Here is a 17,713-nt window from a genome sequence, read left to right as displayed (position 1 = left end):
CATATACTGCAGTTATGTTAAGGAGTGGTCATTAGGAGGTTTGGGGCTGGTAAGCGAGGGGTTAAATCCTGCTCAGTATGGCTCTACATGCTCTCCGGCTCGGAGCAAGCGCACATAGCCAAAGCTCAGTGCAAAAAAACGGTTTGAAAGCCCTTTTGCAAACAGCTCTGAGCTTCTCTTTAAAGCCCTTTTGGAAACAGCTCTTGCGCTGCTCTTGAAACCTTTGGGTTTCGGAGGTTCAAAGAACAGCGCAGGGCTATTTGAAAGCCCTTTTGCAAACAGTCCAATGATGCTTTCTAAGCCCCTGAAATCTGCAGGTTGAAATCGCAGCACCAAAGACTTGCAAAAAGGGCTTTCAAGCAGCCTGTGATGTGCTTTGTAGTGCGGACAGTATGGTGTCAGGTGATCGACAGATGGGCAGCCTCACCCGCTTGTCAAATTTGACCATCCGGGGGGTGGGACGATAAGGATCTGGGCCACTGGCCAGAAAAGGTTCCTTAATACTGCATAGTATGGGCCCAAAGTCTGACTTGGTGTAAGACTTTATCTATCAAGGGCTACCAGTCAAACACACCCTCCAAATTCAGAAGCAATGTACCTCTGAATCATAGCTGTCAACCGTCCCTTATTTGGCGGGAAAGTCCTTTATCCCAGCACTGTGTCCCGCTGCTGTCCCTTATTGATGATGTCCCTTAAATTTCCCGGGTTTCAAAGGAAGCAGCTCCTCTCCCTCCCTGCCTGCCGGCCAGGGAGGAGAGAGGCTCCAACTGTGTTGTTTGGCTGCGTTGCTCACCCAATAAGGAGTCGAAGAACGACTGGGGGGTGGAGCTTGCATGCCTTGTGCCGATCAAATTGGCCACGTTGCCTGGGGACTCGCCTTTGCTCAGCGCTTCCCAGCGGAGAGGTGACAGTGGTTTTCCTTGCTGCATCCCCTTTGCCGGGTTGCTGCGCTGTGGGAACCACCGCTTGAGGCTTTATTTGGCTGCTGGCTGGGCTTTCTGCCTTTGGCTCGGAGGGGCTCAGAAGTTGAACATACCTGTGCTCCGAAAATCCCTTATTTTGGCTGCTGATCCCTTATTTCCGAGGCTGCTGGTCCCTTATTTTCAAATCTGTAAGTTGACAGCTATGCTCTGAACTGCAGTCACTGGGGAACAAAATTATCTTACAAATAATTAAAACTACATTGCTGTCATGGGGGCTTTAGTTGCATTCCAGCATTGCAGAGGGCTGGACTAGATCAGTGTTTCCCAGCCTTGGGTCTCCTGCTGTTTTCGGACGACAATTCCCATCATCCCTGACCACTGGTCTTGCTAGCTAGGGATAATGGGAGTTGTGAACCAAAAACAGCTGGAGACTCAAAGTTGGGAAACACTGGACTAGATGACCCTCAGGGTCCCTTCCAACTCTACAATTATTTGTAGGTGGTGAGAAACTTCTAAAGGATAAGTACTTACCTGGACAACGAATCTACCCTGGCTGTAAATGGTGTATACTTTGGACATCCCTGAGAAAGGCTGCTGCATGTAGAAACTATGTTACCCTGTTAAGAAAAGAAATATATAGCATTATTAAAGGTAAAGGGACCCCTGACCATTAGGTCCAGTCGTGGCCGACTCTGGGGTTGCGGCGCTCATCTCGCTTTATTGGACAAGGGAGCTGGCGTACAGCTTCCGGGTCATGTGGCCAGCATGACTAAGCCGCTTCTGGTGAACCAGAGCAGTGCACGGAAACTCTGTTTACCTTCCTGCTGGAGTGGTACCTATTTATCTACTTGCACTTTGATGTGCTAGGTTGGCAGGAGCAGGGGCCAAGCACCGGGAGCTCACCCCGTTGCAGGGATTCGAACCGCCAACCTTCTGATCGGCAAGTCCTAGGCTCTGTGGTTTAACCCACAGTGCCACCCGCGTCCCTTAAACATCATTTGGAAATGGATGTGCGGAAAGGCAGCCCTTGGGGGAAAGGGGGAAGCGACAACCCCTGATTTGCACAGACAAGCTCCCATTTCATCCATCCATCCTTTAGGAAGGGAGCTGGCTCAGCTACTTCTGACGTGAACTGAGGCACTCCAATATTCTAGTGGGCACTGAGGCCACAATAAATCAATCAATGCGTGGCTGTTTCCTTACAGCAACGGTTCTCAAACTTTCTTTTCCCTGGGCCACACTTTCAGAATAAAAAATTGGCTCACGTCGCACCCAATGTTTTTATTAGTAAGAAATGCATCAGGAGAAAACGATTGCTAGCAGGGACTGGTTCTTAACACAGAACACGACAACTTTGTGAGACACCCAGAAAGTATAAAAAACAATGAGAACATGGATCCTTTCCAAAATTCTGCAAGTGAAAAAATTAATTTTGATACTACGCTACGCTGAAAGGTGTGCCCGTTCCTCTGGTTGCCCTTGAATTTATCCTGCCACACTTGCCACCCTCTCCCGCCACACCCCTTGAGAACCCCTGCGTTGCACGCTTGAATATTTATCATCATGTACGCAGGCACTCTCGCTTCAGATCTGAGACTGCCTACCTTGCTGAAACACAGGGCAATACCGGCTTTGAGCACCATACTTCAAGAGCAGTCTCCGATCCCACCATCCAGACCTTTAGCTCATGCTGCTCCCTTTGCTGGACAACAACAGCCCACTCGCACGGACCCTGCACACCCTACGCAGCTGTAGAGCAAGATTGCGGGGTTGGCGATGGAGCTGAACAGGGTGCAGCCGTCTGAAGAAGGTGTCCGGCCACACTTTGCCTTGCTCTGATGCAGAGGCTTTCGACTGCATTGTTAGCACTGCTGACTCAGCAATTCCCAGCTCTGGCTACCCCTGCAGTTCAGTGCAAGCAGCCAAGAGTTTGAAATCTGTATCTTTAAAAAAAAAAAAGGAAGGAAGCTAAACCCCAGTGGCGCTCTCTCTCTCTCTCTCTCTCTCACAAGACAGGACGTGCAGGCTAGCCGCGATAATTCTGCCGCTGGCACCTTAACCATCTCATCCCACAAAGGGAGACCAGAGGATTCAGCCTTAAGCCGGCAGAAAATTCCTTTTTTATTAACTTGAGCCAGATTAAGCCTCAGTTGATTTGAAGGATCAGGCTCACTACAGGTAAAGGAAGGTGAGGGAGCCAAGCGTCAACATAACGCGAAAGGGAGAAGGAGGCCTCTTTTCCCTATCCGCAGAAATTCCTACCCCCCTATGCAAACCAAGTCAGTGATAAGTGTATGATTTGCATATTAATGTCCGCTTCCGAGATATGGATTAGCGGATGATTTGGAATTGTAAAACAAGAGCTGGAAAAGCAAAAGTCGATAACAGAATATGAGGGGGAGCAGGAGAAGGGCACAGAGGAAGAGGTATAGGTGCAGATTAGCAGAACTGGGAGATAAAGGCATGGAATATTCACAGAGTTGTAGAGTTGGGAGGGACCTTGAGGGTCATCTGGTCCAACCCCCTGCAATGCAGGAATCCTGCCCAAAGTTGTCCGTGCGTGGGCTTGAACCACGAGTAGACCTAGAGGAACCAAAGAGAACGCCAAAGGGGACTGAAGCCCCTGACCGCTTTCAAAACCACTTTCTGCCTACCCCCCTTTGAGCCCATGCCAAATACTTATCCGAGTTACGTATCTCCCACAAACATGAGGACTAGATGCTTGAGAGCAAAGATGCTCAAGACGCCATGTTAAGCAAACAGGGGAGTCCGAGGGCACAGATTAACAGGGCACACATAATCCTAGCTGAGAGGGGAACAGACATTTCAGCACCAGATCCGACAAGAACACCGTTCTGCAACATTCCTCCATGCAGAGCCGCTGAGTTGCCAAGCAAGGCAAGTGCTGTGCAGCGGCTGGCCAGTTCAAAGGTTGAGGGCACAGCAGTGCATTGCTGTGGTTTTCTGACAACAGGACTTGGTCGCTGCTAGTGAGAGCGGCATCCACCCTGCTACTCAACTCAGTAGCCAGGGCAAGGAAGACGGTGTCTTTGTACCTCATAATGCTAAATGGATTTATAATAACCCACCCTTTTAACAGTATCCCATGGCATCTAAAGATGGCCTAGCTAGGGGACATGTACAGGCCAACTTTAAGGGCATCCGCCTCCCTTAAAACACAGAAAAGAGAGAGACACCTATGACGGAAAGAAGAGAAGCAGAAGCAGCAGCAAAACACCAGCTACATGCTCCCGACGAAACAGATCGAACTCACCCGAGCAAAGGCAGGCACTGTAGCAAAGGCACTGGATTTTTAAGCCAACGAAGAGTTAACAAAAGGGCACAGCCATCTGCCCTACAGTTCAAAAGAGGCCTCCCCCCTGGGCAGCTTGCATGATGGAGACTCTGGTGGCAAGGGAAAACTATGCCGTTCTCCCAGGCTTTTGGAGTAAATTTGCAAGCATCCTTTGGTTCCCTTGTTCCCCTGCTCTTGTCTTCTTGCTTGTTTGTATTAGCCGAGTCGTTTCTAACGTATGTAATATTGTACTTTGTGCATTGTTGGAAACCGCTCTGGGATTATGCTGGGAGAAGTAAACAAACAATAGAAGGAGGAAAATGCATTTGGGGGGGGGGGCGGGAACGGGAGAAGGGATTCACCATGATCAGGTATGTTAGGAACTAAGGATGCAAACAGGAACAGGAATTCATTCGAACCCATGAATTAAAAGGGGGCAGGAGAAGAGTATCTGGTTAATTAGTGAGGTTTGAGGGACAGGATCAAGGGAGGGGGAGGAGGAGGAGGAGGAGAGCCTCTTCCTGAACAGGAATGTGACCCCTCAGTGTGCACATGTGCAATGGTTTTAACCTTTAAAGCCCTATATGGCCTACGACTTACGGTCTTCAAATAAAAACATCTTGAAGGTCCCAGGCCACAGGGAGGTTAGACTGGCCTCAACCAGAGCCAGGGCTTTTCTGGCTGTGGCTCCAATCTGGTGGAAGGCTCTGTCACAAGAGACTAGGGCCCTGCGGGACTTGACATCTTTCCGCAGGGCCTACAAGACAGAGCTGTTCCACCAGGCCTTTGGCCAGGGCGCAGGCTGACTCCCTCCTTCGGCAATCTCCGCAGAGCTTTGGCCCAATGGTTGCCATTGGTTTGATTTGAATTAATTTTATAATGAATGATTTTAGAGTGTTGTGTTGTGTTGTACTGTTGTACTGTTTTATTGTTGTTAGCCGCCCTGAGCCCAGCTTCGGCTGGGGAGGGCGGGATATAAATAAAAATTATTATTATTATTATTATTATTATTATTATTATTATTATTAAGGTGGGACTTGGGAGCAGATGTCCAGAGCCCCCCTCAGCCAGGGATGAGCCAATCTGTCCATTTTGGATGCTCTCGGTTTCTTTCCCTCCTCCCCGATCTTGAGTTCATTTTGTCATTTCAAAAAATAACAACGATTCTTGTGAAAATTCACCTGCCTTTTACTGCAAATTCCTCATAATATTACAAAGGTTGGTATGCCATCTTGTCCAATACACACATATTTTTAAAATTTTTTTGCAAAGCAATCCCCCCCCCCACTCTGACTGATTTTTGCTTTCACTAATATTTGCACAGTTACGGACACCTTTCTTTCGTCTACAGATTTCACTGCGCACCCACTGATTGCAGAACAGTGTTGCGAAATTCAGAGAAGGCCCGCAAATTGTTTTGGAAAGGGTGGAAGGCAAATTTGGAATTTGGAAGGCAAATTTCGAAGGTCCGCAAATTGTTTTGGAAAGGGTGAAATTAGGTAGACAGAATCATTGAGTTGGAAGGGACCACGAGGGTCTAGTCCAATCTCCTGTGATGCGGGAATCTTTTGCCCAACACGGGGCTCGAACCCACAACCCTGAGATCAAGCGCCTCGTGCTCTACCAACTGAGCTATCCCAGCTTTGCGTTTTAAGGGTGGACTGAATCAAATCCCCTACAATAGCAGAATAAGCAGCAGGGCCCCCCGAATGCAGAAGAGCTGGCTTTCCTATGTTTTGAAGTAATGCACATTTGCCATCTAAGCAGAAAGGATATGACCATTCAGTCCAGACTCTAAAAGTACCTTGCTCTGCGCACTGTATCCATGTGGGGATGGCGCGGCCACATGCTTCCTAATCTCCAGCTCTGCTTACTGTTTTGCGGTTCAGAGGCTCATTCACGAAAAGCACAGCACTCTAATCTTAAACCCCTTCCCTGGGAAATACGTTCCACGGTGGAACATGTGGCAGTGAAATAACAGGTTTTGCTTAGAATCTGGGTATAGGAAGCCACTTTGAACAGGCGTGTTTCCAAAGAGCTGGGGATTGCTCTCTCCAATCACCACCCCCTCTTCCATTTTCGGGTAAGATGCCAACAGGCTTGCAATTAAGACCTCAGCCAACTTGACAGCGACTGCAGGCAGCCGATAGGTCAGCCATCTGATCGACCAGCACTTAATTTGTAACAAGAAGCGCTGGGTTTCAACCCCTGCGGGGAACACTGTATATATCCTTTCTCCTTGAAGCCTTTCCCTCAATCCTCAGATGCACGGCAGAGAGATATTGCGCACGTGATCAAAGCAGGCGCTCCTTTCCTTGCAATGCATGTTCCAAGGCGGGGATGGCTCAGTTGGTGAAAGAATGGTGCTGGTAACGCGAATGTTGCAGGTTCGATCCCCACACGGGAAAGCTGCATATCCCTGCATTGAAGAAGGTTGTATTTCTTCAGGGCGCTTTCCAGCTCTGCGATTCTAAGACTCTTAAGGCCAAACTCTGGCTCTGAAAACACACCCAAGGGCCAAACTAATCTCTGGGTCCAGGGCTGAGATGAAACCAGCCAGACCCGCCTTTGCTTCTTTCTATGTTCCCTTGTGGTGGTCCTTCTCCGAGAGCATTTCCAGGCCACCTGCTGTTTATTTATCTTGATTGGTTTCCAGGGAGGTTAGACGATGCTGTGTCAAAACAAGGAACATCCTGCACTTTCCTTGTGCTTTTGTTAACACACAAAAAAAGCCCGATCTTTTAGGGAAACACGTTTGTTCCACAAGATTCTCCCCATCAAACTGAAATTGCACAACCACAATTTGCCGGTATGTGATGGAATCCCGCTGGAAAATGGTGACAGTCTGTGAGTCAGCAAAAACAATACTAGAAAAAATCTTCTTCCGGCAACACGGCTGTGCCACACTGCTCCTTAATTCTCAACATATACTCTGTGACTCTCAAGCAGATAATAACACATGTCAGTGCTTGATGGTTTGTAATAGAGATGTCAGAAAATTCTGACGGAAACGGGAGTAGAAATTGCCAGTGTCTGCTTATTTGCCCTGTGTCCGGAACGGAAACCGATCCAGCAAACGCAGTTGCTATTTGACGTTGTTGATGTTTTCGGTCTGCCAACGATACCTAATTAATCATCCCCATTTCCGCTGCGCTTCTGTTGCTCCGAAATTAATGGAACTGGCCCTGTTACAGGAGCCACGTAATACTCGTTCCGCATTTGCAAGTAATCCATCATGGCATTACCTACACTTTGGAACTCCCCGCCTCTTGACCCCAGAAAGGCTTTGCTTAAAGCTTAAAACATTTCTGTTTAGGCAAGCATATCCAGACACACAGATGCTGCCAAATTTTAATCTCTTTTGCTGTTGATTTAAATTCTTTATTAATATTTTAAGCTGGGTTTTTTATTGATAATTTTAATATTTCTTGTAAACCACTTGGAGGTTTTGCTGCAATCAAGGGGTATATACATTGTGTTAAATAAACGTAATGATAACGTAAGTAATTACATAAAATTCTGCCGCAATGGACAGCAAGACGACTATCGTAATTTTTCTCGGAAGCCGAAATGCAGTGGAATGGAAGCAGCACAGCATGCAACAAATACAAGCTAGAATGGACATCCATGCCTTTTAAAATCCCTATTTTTCCCAAAGGGGTGGGCTTCAAACAGTGCAACGACTAGCTATTTATATACTGCCTGGAGCCCCACTTCTTGCCCCAAGGACCAGAGCTGAGGCTGTGTAAATTCCAAGACTTCATCGTCGTATGGATTCAGAAGGCTGAACTGATGCATGCTGTCCACACTGCTTCTGATCACACTTCCCCAACCAAGATCACTGAATGGCTTAATGCACTGTGCTGTGTGAGGCTGTAGGCTGAGGCCAATGAGAAGCTGCAACCATCTCGCCCAGCCTGATGCATTCATTAATAATAATAATAATAATAATAATAATGTTTATATGCCGGCCATCTGACTTGCTTGCCCCAGCCAGGGTGGGCACCTCACAAGAAAAAAAGAATAAAAACACAACCCAATTGAGTAACCCAATTAGGTTACTCACTTCCAGAGTGCTGCTATTTTGGGGGCAGGATTCAAACACACACCAGGAAATTCAGGTTGTACGACAACTACAGCTGATCAGGAGGTCTGGTTCAACAAACCCGCTTCTCCAGAAAGATAATACTTTTTTGTCATAGTGAAGGGGAAATGCATGGAAAAGTGTGAGATGACATCTGCTTCAATGGTGGAAACAAATCAAGACGAACGCTCACATCAACAGGTGTCTTGAGTGACCCTCGATGGGATCCACTCACTTCTTTCTCTTGCAGTCCTCATCGAGAAGAGTCTCCTCATCCATTCAAACAAAGCATTGCGGAAGAACTGGGCTCAGCCAACGACGCTTTAGGGCAGACATAAAGAAGTACTTGTCCACATGGCACACAGTTAAAGCTACAGAACATGTTGTCTCCAATTCTGTGACAGCCAGTCACTTAGACAGCTTTAGAGAGATCAGACGATATCATGGAGAAGAAAGTCACGATGGCAATATACGCTCTCTCCGGGATCAGAGTCCGTTTGTGTCTGGGTGCCCCTTGCTAGGGGGTGCACAAGGAAGGGAGGGGGCTTTGTACCGTGCTTGGTGGGCCAGTCGCCGAGGCGTCTGACTGGCGAGTGTAGGGATCCGGGTGCCAGACTGGGCAGCCGTTGCTCTGACGCAACAGGGCGCTTCGTAAGGGCGAGTGAGAGCAAGCTGTTAGGCTAATGGAAGAGAAGCTCTTCTCCCCGGGAGTTTGAGGGAAAACAAAAGTCTGAAGGGGATGCACTATAAAAGGGATGGGCATTAAAAATAAAGCATTGGAGGGGTTAAATAAGACAGAAGACTCCTAATATTTGGTGCACCACTATTAAGCCAGTGTAAGAAAAACACCAACCAGTCCAGTATCCTGGTTGGCCAGCCACCATGAGAAAAGGATGCTGGGCCATTGGCCTGATCCTGCAAGCTCTTTTTATGTGCTGTTTGCACTGCAGCCAGCCAGATGCCTGTGGGAAGCCAGCAAGCAAGACTTGAGGGCTGCTCACCTGCCATGTCCAGCAATTCAGAGGCAACCTGCAAGAGGGGAGGTAGAGCATGACCATCAGGACTAGTGGTCACAGAATTGCAGTCTGGGTTGGCAAAGAGTTTAGCAAGACGAAAGGGCTGCAGGTGGGCAACAACATTTTAGCTTGGTTAAGAAGGCAAACAGGAGTTTCCTCCTGAGCTTTCATTTATTGTTCATATCATTTCTCACCTTCCAATCTTTTCCCTTCCAATCCCGTCTTCCCAGTCCCCGGTGTATCAACCTACCTGGCTGCAGTAGATCTTCCTTCCTTGCCAAAATATAGAGGCTCAAGCTACCTAACAGCCCGGAAGAATTGGCGACAGAGCACTCTGCACGTGCTCAGGGACACGGCCGGCGCGGCGCTGAATACAGGCCTCCTAAGCCCATCTCAGTTCTCAGCGCTACCCACACATCTCCCCAGGGGGCAGGACAGAAGGAAAAGTAGACTAGGGGGCGCCACACCGGGGAAGAACTGCGCCGCGTCGGTTGTTGGCAGGCGGCGGCAGATCTCCGGCTCGCCTCGCAGCTTTACTCGACGGCGCGGAGACTTCGCAGCCCCGGACGGCTGAAGGAAGGGCTGGGCCGGCTCCAGGGCGTGCGCCGCCGCCGCCGCCAGCCTCCAGCTCGAGGGAGTCGCGGGGGCTCCCCCAAACACACCCAATGGCCGCGGAAGGAGGCGCGCCGCGCCCAGCTCCGGCTCCTGCGCCCCGTCGCCTCTCTCCGGGCGCGCTTGGGGACGCGCAGCCTTCCCGGGCTCCCTGCGGCCTCTCTCGGCTCGCCCCGGAAAAACTTTGCAGAGCGGCGAGGCTGAGGAGGAGAAGTCGTCCCCTTCCCCACTCACTCACTCACCCGGCCACCGCAGGGCTCCTGGACGCCACAGCCCGGCGATCGGAGTTCTCCACCCGACGGCCCCGAGCAGCGCCGCGCTCACCTCCCCGGACTGCGCGCTCCAAACTCTGCAGGCGCGCCGGGCTGGCTGGGGTGTTGTTGGAAGGGAGGGGATCGCGCCTTCCTCGCGCCGCCTTCTCCCCGCGCGCGGCTCCCCTGGTCCGATCCTGCTTCTCCTCTCTCGGCGAGCTCCTCTACACCGCGCAGGGGGAGGAAGGAAGGAAGGAAGGAAGGGGGAGAGGTGGGCGGCGGGCAGGAGGGTGGGACGCGGCCGCCGCCACCGCCACACACGCCGCGCGCTCTCTGCCTTAACTCTTCCTCCGCCGGGCGCAGCAGCGCGCTCGGGACAGGCGCTGGGCAGCGGAGCCCCGGGAAGGCGGAGAGCGCGCGGCGCCGAGCTGGCCGAAAGCCCCTCCGCCTCGAGATGCGACGGCCTCTCCTCTCCCGGATCCTCTCCTTCCTTCCTTCCTTCCCTCCTTCCTTCCTTCCTTCCCTACCCCGCACCCACCCATCATCCCGTTCTGTTTAGTGGGAATTTTAACATTTCCATTTTCTGAACGGTTAAAAAACATCCTATATGGAACAATTACATAAACGGAGCGGGGTGGTGTGTTTTGGTGTGGTGTGTTTTTTTCTGAGAAGCGGAGAAAACCTAAGGAAAGACGCTGCTGGAACAAAACAACAGCATCTCTTTCCTGAAGGCGGGTGCAATCCCTCACCCACCCCAAAGACCCAGAGATGGCGGAGCCCATGAAGAAACATACCTCTTCACCCCCCCCTTTTTTTTTTAAACATAGGAAGCTGGCTTTGTCCACCGAACTCCATACTGTCTGCACTGACCGGCAGCAGCTCTCCAGGGGTTCTGGCAGGGGGCATTCCCAGCCCTGCTGGAGATGCCAGGGGTTCAGCCTGCAACCTCCTGCCTGGAAAGCAGATGCTCTACTGCTGTGCTCACTCATCAGCCAGAACTGAAGGAACAGGAGGGCTGCTGGCCTTTGCTTTTTATAACCTCTGTTTCAGACCCTTGTGGCATAGCAGGGCTGGACTGGGACGTGGATGCAGGAACTGCACTGCAGGGCGTTGGACTTAGATGAAGCTCCGGATGCCTTCCAGCTCTACAGTTCTATGATCCTGCGCCGCTAGGTCCAGATCTTCATTCATAAAAGCTAAAAGCAGCAAATGCCATCTAAAGAGTCTGTGAGACTCTCCTTTCACACACAGTGGAGGGACGATGCCACATCTGCAACACAGGCAGCCTTGCATTTAGGCACTTGCCTGGTAGCTCAAGGTGTCAAGGCATGCTAGCGAGATGCTCCTTTCCTCCTCTGCCTTTTAGCATAGAAATCAAGCTGGCTACTAAAAGGAAAGCCGCCTGCTTTTCACCCAGCAGAGAAATGCTCACCACCGTCTGACAGCCCCTAGCAGGCTAGATCATTTTTAAAAATTCTTGCATGCAAGAGGCTGCTATAATGCTTGCATGCTTGTACAATGCAAACGTGGATCTTCCCCCACCCTGTTTTCTGTAACCTGTGTTTAATTTGTGCTGGCTCAATGTCCGGCATGTGAAGATCGCTTTGGCGAGAAATGCTCTTGCCCACCAACCCAGAGCTCTGGTCTCACACAACCCCCTTGTGCTCCTTTATTGCTCCTTCCTGGATCTCGGACGATTCGCCTCTTGCTTAGCTAGCACCCGTTTCCTTTCGCAGCGATCCACCATCCCCACCCAGCTCATGGGCTTCCCAGCTGTACAAACTCAGCAGCATTCCATGATGGAGCAAAGGCAGGCTAGGAAACTAATGAAAATATCCTAGGAAACTTTTGGACACCATTGGCCCCATTGGCTCGGTTTGGGCTAGTTGTAATCAGAGCCCAGTAACTTTCGAGAACCAGAGGTTTCTAACACAATTCTCCCCCCCCCCCAGCCTGCCAGCAGATGCCTGCGGTCGATCCTGGAACCATCTGCATACCAAGCATGGGGTCTGCCACACAACTGCAGCTCCTTCCCTTTAAGAACAAAACGAAACACAGTAATACTTCAAGGAGAAGCTGCTTTTCTGGACTGCTCCCTTTCCAGCCGGCCGCTGGCATGCAGTATGTTGTTGTTGTTGTTTAGTCGTTTAGTCGTGTCCGACTCTTCGTGACCCCATGGACCAGAGCACGCCAGGCACTTCTGTCTTCCACTGCCTCCCGAAGTTTGGTCAGACTCATGTTTGTAGCTTCGAAGACACTATCCAACCATCTTGTCCTCTGTCGTCCCCTTCTCCTTGTGCCCTCCATCTTTCCCAACATCAGGGTCTTTTCCAGGGAGTCTTCTCTTCTGGCATGCAGTATACTTCACCTTAAAAGGGTAGGCAGTGTCATGTACAGACAGTATTTGTTTGAGTGGTACAACATGGAGAAAGCTGCCCCCGGAGTGCAACCATCGTCATGGGATGGGCCAGGGGCCTGAGGCTGCTCTTTTATGCTGGGTCCCGACTCTCCTGGCTTTCCCTCCTTTTCTAAAACTGTTTTACTTTGCTTACAGGGTTTCTGCGCATCCAGGCCCCATCAGGGACACACACGCTGCCATCCATTTCCTGATTTCCTCAGATTTAAAGGCGCACATATGTATATTAGCATATAAAAGGTAAAGGGACCCCTGACCATTAGGTCCAGTCGTGGCCGACTCTGGGGTTGCGGCGCTCATCTCGCTTTATTGGCCGAGGGAGACGGCATACAGCTTCTGGGTCAAGTGGCAAACCAGAGCAGCACATGGAAATGCCGGTTCCCTTCCCGCTGGAGAGGAACCTATTTATCTACTTGCACTTTGACGTGCTTTTGAACTGCTAGGTTGGCAGAAGCAGGGACCAAGCAACGGGAGCTCACCCTGTCGCAAGGATGCGAACCGCCAATCTTCTGATCGGCAAGTCCTAGGCTCTGTGGTTTAACCCACAGCGCCACCCACATCCCTATATCAGCACATACCCCGAGTCTTTTAAGTACCTACATCACACATAACGTTCAGTGCAGCCTAGTGGTTAGTGTGTCAGGCTAGTACCCAGGAGAACAGGGTTCAGACCGCCACTCTGCCAGAAAATTCACAGGGTGACCTTGGGCCAGTCAATGCCTCTCAGCCTAACCTACCTCGCTGAGTCATTGTGGGGTTTAAATGGACAGGGAGAACCACGTTCCCTTGGAGAAGGTGGCATATAAATCCAATCCATCAAAGTTTACTTCCATGAAGAAATGTATATATGAAATATACATAAAATATATGAAACGTCCAGTTGGTTTCTGGCTTTCCAGTTCTCTGGCAGCTGCCTGCATCCATCTGTCATATGTTGACGGTTTGCCAGAGGTGAGCAACTGGCTCAGGACTGAGTGCCTCACTCGAAATGCATAATTAGTGAGAAGGCTGCAGCTAATTTGTTCATTTAGGGGACAGGCAATGAACCTACCTTGTGCACCGTTTGCATGAATGTGATGTACAATAAGCCAGAGATGTTGGACATATTGGATTTATTATGCAATATTAGTCTGGAATCATAAGCCACATTGTATGTAAGAACACAAGATTTTGTCCACCTGCTTCCAGCCAGCCTGGGACTTCACAAGCAGTGCATTAAGCTTGTATGCATCTCCTGTTGCTTGTTGTTGTTGTTTAGTCGTTTAGTCGTGTCCGACTCTTCATGACCCTATGGACCAGAGCACACCAGGCACTCCTGTCTTCCACTGCCTCCCGCAGTTTGGTCAGACTCCTGTTGCTAGTCCCTAGCATGTGGGTAATCACAGATATACTGCTCGTATACATGGAAGTGTTTTTGTTTTTTTTACTTGTCGTGGTTAGTAGCCTTGGTAGTCCTTTCCTCCATGAAGTTGTCTTAATTTTTTTTTTTTTTTAAGTCTTATAAACTGGTGGCCACCTTCACATCTTGGAGGAAAAGATTTCGTGCATGAATTAAAGTATAAAAAGCACCACTCGAGTCTTTAAAAAAACCCCAGAACTCCAAACCAATTAGAATTGACATTTTAATAACTTAATAGATCTGTGCTTTTAAAGCATTTGTGTATACTTTGTCACCATCTTTCAAACCTTATTTCCATAAACATGACAAGTAGATTTACACTTGATGAAGTAAGTTACAGCTTTCAAAAGTCACGGCAGCTTCCGTGGCAGTCATTAAACTGGTGCAAGATGCTTTCCTCTTGTGTTTGCAACAGATGAACAGTTGTAGAATGTTCTGACAAGGATAACACCGAAGATTAGATGTCATGTGCAAAAGGTAGTTCTGTTCAAACTGGACCCAACTTTTTTTTTTAAAGGCTCCTGGGCTTTCAAAATGCAAAAATATCACAGGTGAAACCTTTTGTCTCCATGCACAACTGCCTGCTAGGAAACTAATTTGGCAACACTATATATGAAAGGGTCAGAACTCCTATGTCTTGAGTGGCAACTCATATCCTACAGTCATCTTCAGAACGAAACAGGGCACCCTGGCCTTTAGCGAGATAATTGGAGGCTTTGGGGGTGGGGGAGAAAAGCAACTATTCCCACCATTGCAAGATCATGACTGGAAAATCTGTGCCTATTAAAACTCCCTCCTCTTGTATATACTATTTAAAGACACAGTAGTCCTGCAGAGAAGTTAGCAAGTCTTATGATTGTACACAGTATACTGCAAGGGAAGTTTGCAGAAAATTGACATAAACATTATTGATTTGCAAGGTTCATTTGGCTCCCCAACATATAATCTGCATGATTTCACCCTGAACACCAATTACCTTGTCCAAAATGAGTTTGGGCAGCAAGGGCAAATAGCTTTGGCAAGCAAATGAGATGCAATCTGTGCAACAGAAGCTGCTTATTGCACTGCGTGGAGGAGCGAAGTCCTGGACTGATGCTCAGACACAAAGGGCAAAAATGGAGGATTAACTCCCAAGATGAGAGATGGGTAAGGAGAAAGGGACAGGGCCCATACTTATTGGATCTAAAAGGGCATACAGAGATGGGGGTACACATACCAGCGTCACTTCCCCCCCCCCAGAAGATTGCCCCCGTTTTCTTTTTTGACAGAAACCTGACACAGCGAATGCCGCGAGGAACAAACTTCCAATGTAAACGTTTATAAAAGGGCCACTATAAATGCTTAAGCCAGGCATGGCCAAACTTGGCCCTCCAGATGTTTTGGGACTACAACTCCCATCATCCCTTGCTAACAGGACAGGTGGTCAGGGATGATGGGAACTGTAGCCCCAAAACATTTGGAGGGCCGAGTTTGGCCATGCCTGGTTAAGCTCAACATAAATATCTCAGATCAATAGAGTGCTTGAATAAGCCTGCCTTCAAAAACAAGGCTATGGCTCCTGCTGGCCTTCCTGGGAATCAGAGAACTGCAGAGTTGGAAGGGATGAAGAGGGTCATCTGGTCGAAGCCCCCCTGCAAATGCACGAATCTCTTGCCCAAAGTGGGGCTCAAACTCATAACCCTGAGAATAAGAGTCTTGTGCTCTACTGACTGAGTTATCCCAGATGTAAGAAAGTGCTACAATTTACAATGCCCCAGGGTTAATCCATGACACATTCATAATTCAAAAAAAATGGAATGATCCTGCCCTGCTCTGTACACGAAAAAAACCTTTAGATGCACGTTTATGCCTGGACAGGAGTGTGCACGTCCCTCTTCTTGTTTCATCCGGAGTAAATGGGATGATGCGAGGTGACATCTGGCATAACGACGGCACCCAAGTCTTCATTCAAAACTGATAGCGGTACAATCCTATCCGTGCCGACTCAAAAGTAAGTTCCGTTGAGCTGAGGGAGACTTACTCCCAGGGGTGTATTGGACTGCAGCCTAAAAGCATTTAGAATTCCCATTACCAAGGTAACATTGAAAGGAGGGGGGGGGGCAAATGGACTCTCGCTATGTGGGTTACGAATATAAAAGGGTGGGTTAAAAGCAAGAGCTCGGGTTTTGAGCAAGCATTCAAAAGGTGTTTTGTGCGTATTAAAAGAAAAGGGGATGCTGGAGAGAGAGATAAGGGGGTGGAAAATGTTTGTGAGACAGAGAAAAGGGGGTACAAGAGAGAGAAAAGGGGCACCCTCTTTGGGTTCTGTATGCTCTCACTGACAGCTTTGGTTTCACCCCCCAACAGTATTCAAACACCCAGCAACCCTGGGCATAGAAACAAATGGTCGCTAGCCCTGTCTTAAAAGTGCCTTGTGTGTGCAGCAGCTGAGATTGTGGAGCCAGGAGAGCGGTACTTGTTTGGGATTAATCGGCCTTGAAATAAAAGAAATATCCGATCTGGGCACGGGCGCTGCTAGGAGATGAGTGGGTCTGTTTGCCAAGGGGCCACTTCAGAAATGGCAGCCCAGCAGAATCGCGGCATTCTCCTCCTTGCCCGAGAGCCGCAGGGCTGCCAGCTCTGTACAGGTGCCTCCTTGCACGGCAGGCTGCGAAAGCGAAGCCTCCAGCTGCCTTAATCCCTCAGTCTCGATGGCAACTGAATTCATAATTGATGAGGAGAGGCTTTGGGGAGAGAGCTGTCAGTCACTTGTCAGGCAGAGAAACAGGTGGAGGGACAGGACCACATGCTTCCTGAAGGAGCAGCGCTCTGCTTGGAGGGGCTTTGCATCTGGCACACAAGCCCCTTCTTTCAAAGACAGCCCCCCAGCCAAAGGGGGGCAAGTGGAACTGCGCAGTTCCCCCCGCACTCCAGCACATCCCTTGTGCAATATTAAGCCACTGGATCTTCCCATTCAGACCGGTTTCGAAACAGATGATAAAGCAGCCAACGTAGCGAGCCGCTTCTGGGTATCTTTGGGGGCAAAAAGAGCGAGGCAAACACCTTGAATCAGTCACACCGAGAGGACAGTTTGCATAACACTTTTTAAAGGCGCAAACTGCCCTGCAAAAGCCTCAAGCATTTCCAGAATACTCCTGTGAGACAGGAGATTACTAATTTCCATTTGCAGCTGATGCCCTGCCCACAACAGCAGGAGCCTGCCTAGGTTTCAGCTGGTGGGGAGGCCCTTGCTGTGGGTCACCTCACGCCCAGCTGCCACTCACCGCGCTGCTGCAGAAGGGATCTGGAGGTGATGCAGCAAGCACTGGTCCACCTATAAGCTGGAAGAAGAATCAAAACACGCATTGCGCTTTGCATAGATCCACCAACCCATATTTCCAGCCTCGGTGTGGATGGGCCCAAATCGGACCGAGGTGGAAATCTGAGCTGTTTCTGCAGCTATCTTCCTAGGATCACGCTGGTTCTCCAAGCTTTCCAATCTACATAGACACCATTAGGAGGGAGCGTATTGGTTATGTCTGTTGCCTGCTTGACGAACCTCTTCTGCCAGCAAGACCTTGAATCCTATGCACTAAATAAGTCACCTCCTCCCCCCTGCTTCCTTGGCAACCCCTTGACTGCATTCTCCTCCAGGCATTATGAACAGGAATGACACCCAGAAAAGTACACTTGTTGGCTTCTTCCCAGGCTCTGGCCCACCCTTCTTCCAAAGGGCCA

At 49.5% G+C, this 17,713-nt stretch overlaps 1 protein-coding gene across 9 annotated transcripts in view; it reads right to left on the bottom strand.

The window, feature by feature from the left end:
- The window catches only part of KLHDC8B (kelch domain containing 8B), a 52,052-nt gene that overhangs the window by 31,085 nt on the left and 3,254 nt on the right, over window positions 1-17,713 (bottom strand). For 2 of the 9 annotated variants that reach the window (XM_081853753.1, XM_081853751.1), the window contains exons 1-2: window positions 10,173-10,433; window positions 1,455-1,540 (exon numbers count right to left, since the gene is read on the bottom strand). The gene's annotated coding sequence lies outside the window, so the exon portion shown is untranslated. Of the gene's footprint in view, window positions 1-1,454; window positions 1,541-2,527; window positions 2,549-8,495; window positions 8,818-9,568; window positions 9,701-10,172; window positions 10,434-17,713 lie in introns of those variants that run through there. The other 7 variants (XM_081853758.1, XM_081853752.1, XM_081853759.1 and 4 more) reach the window with 5 other exon arrangements.

This window comes from Podarcis erhardii (assembly GCF_964252035.2).
Source record: "Podarcis erhardii genome assembly, chromosome: 2".
Lineage (NCBI taxonomy): Eukaryota > Metazoa > Chordata > Lepidosauria > Squamata > Lacertidae > Podarcis > Podarcis erhardii.
This window is presented reverse-complemented; position numbering and strand designations above follow the sequence as displayed.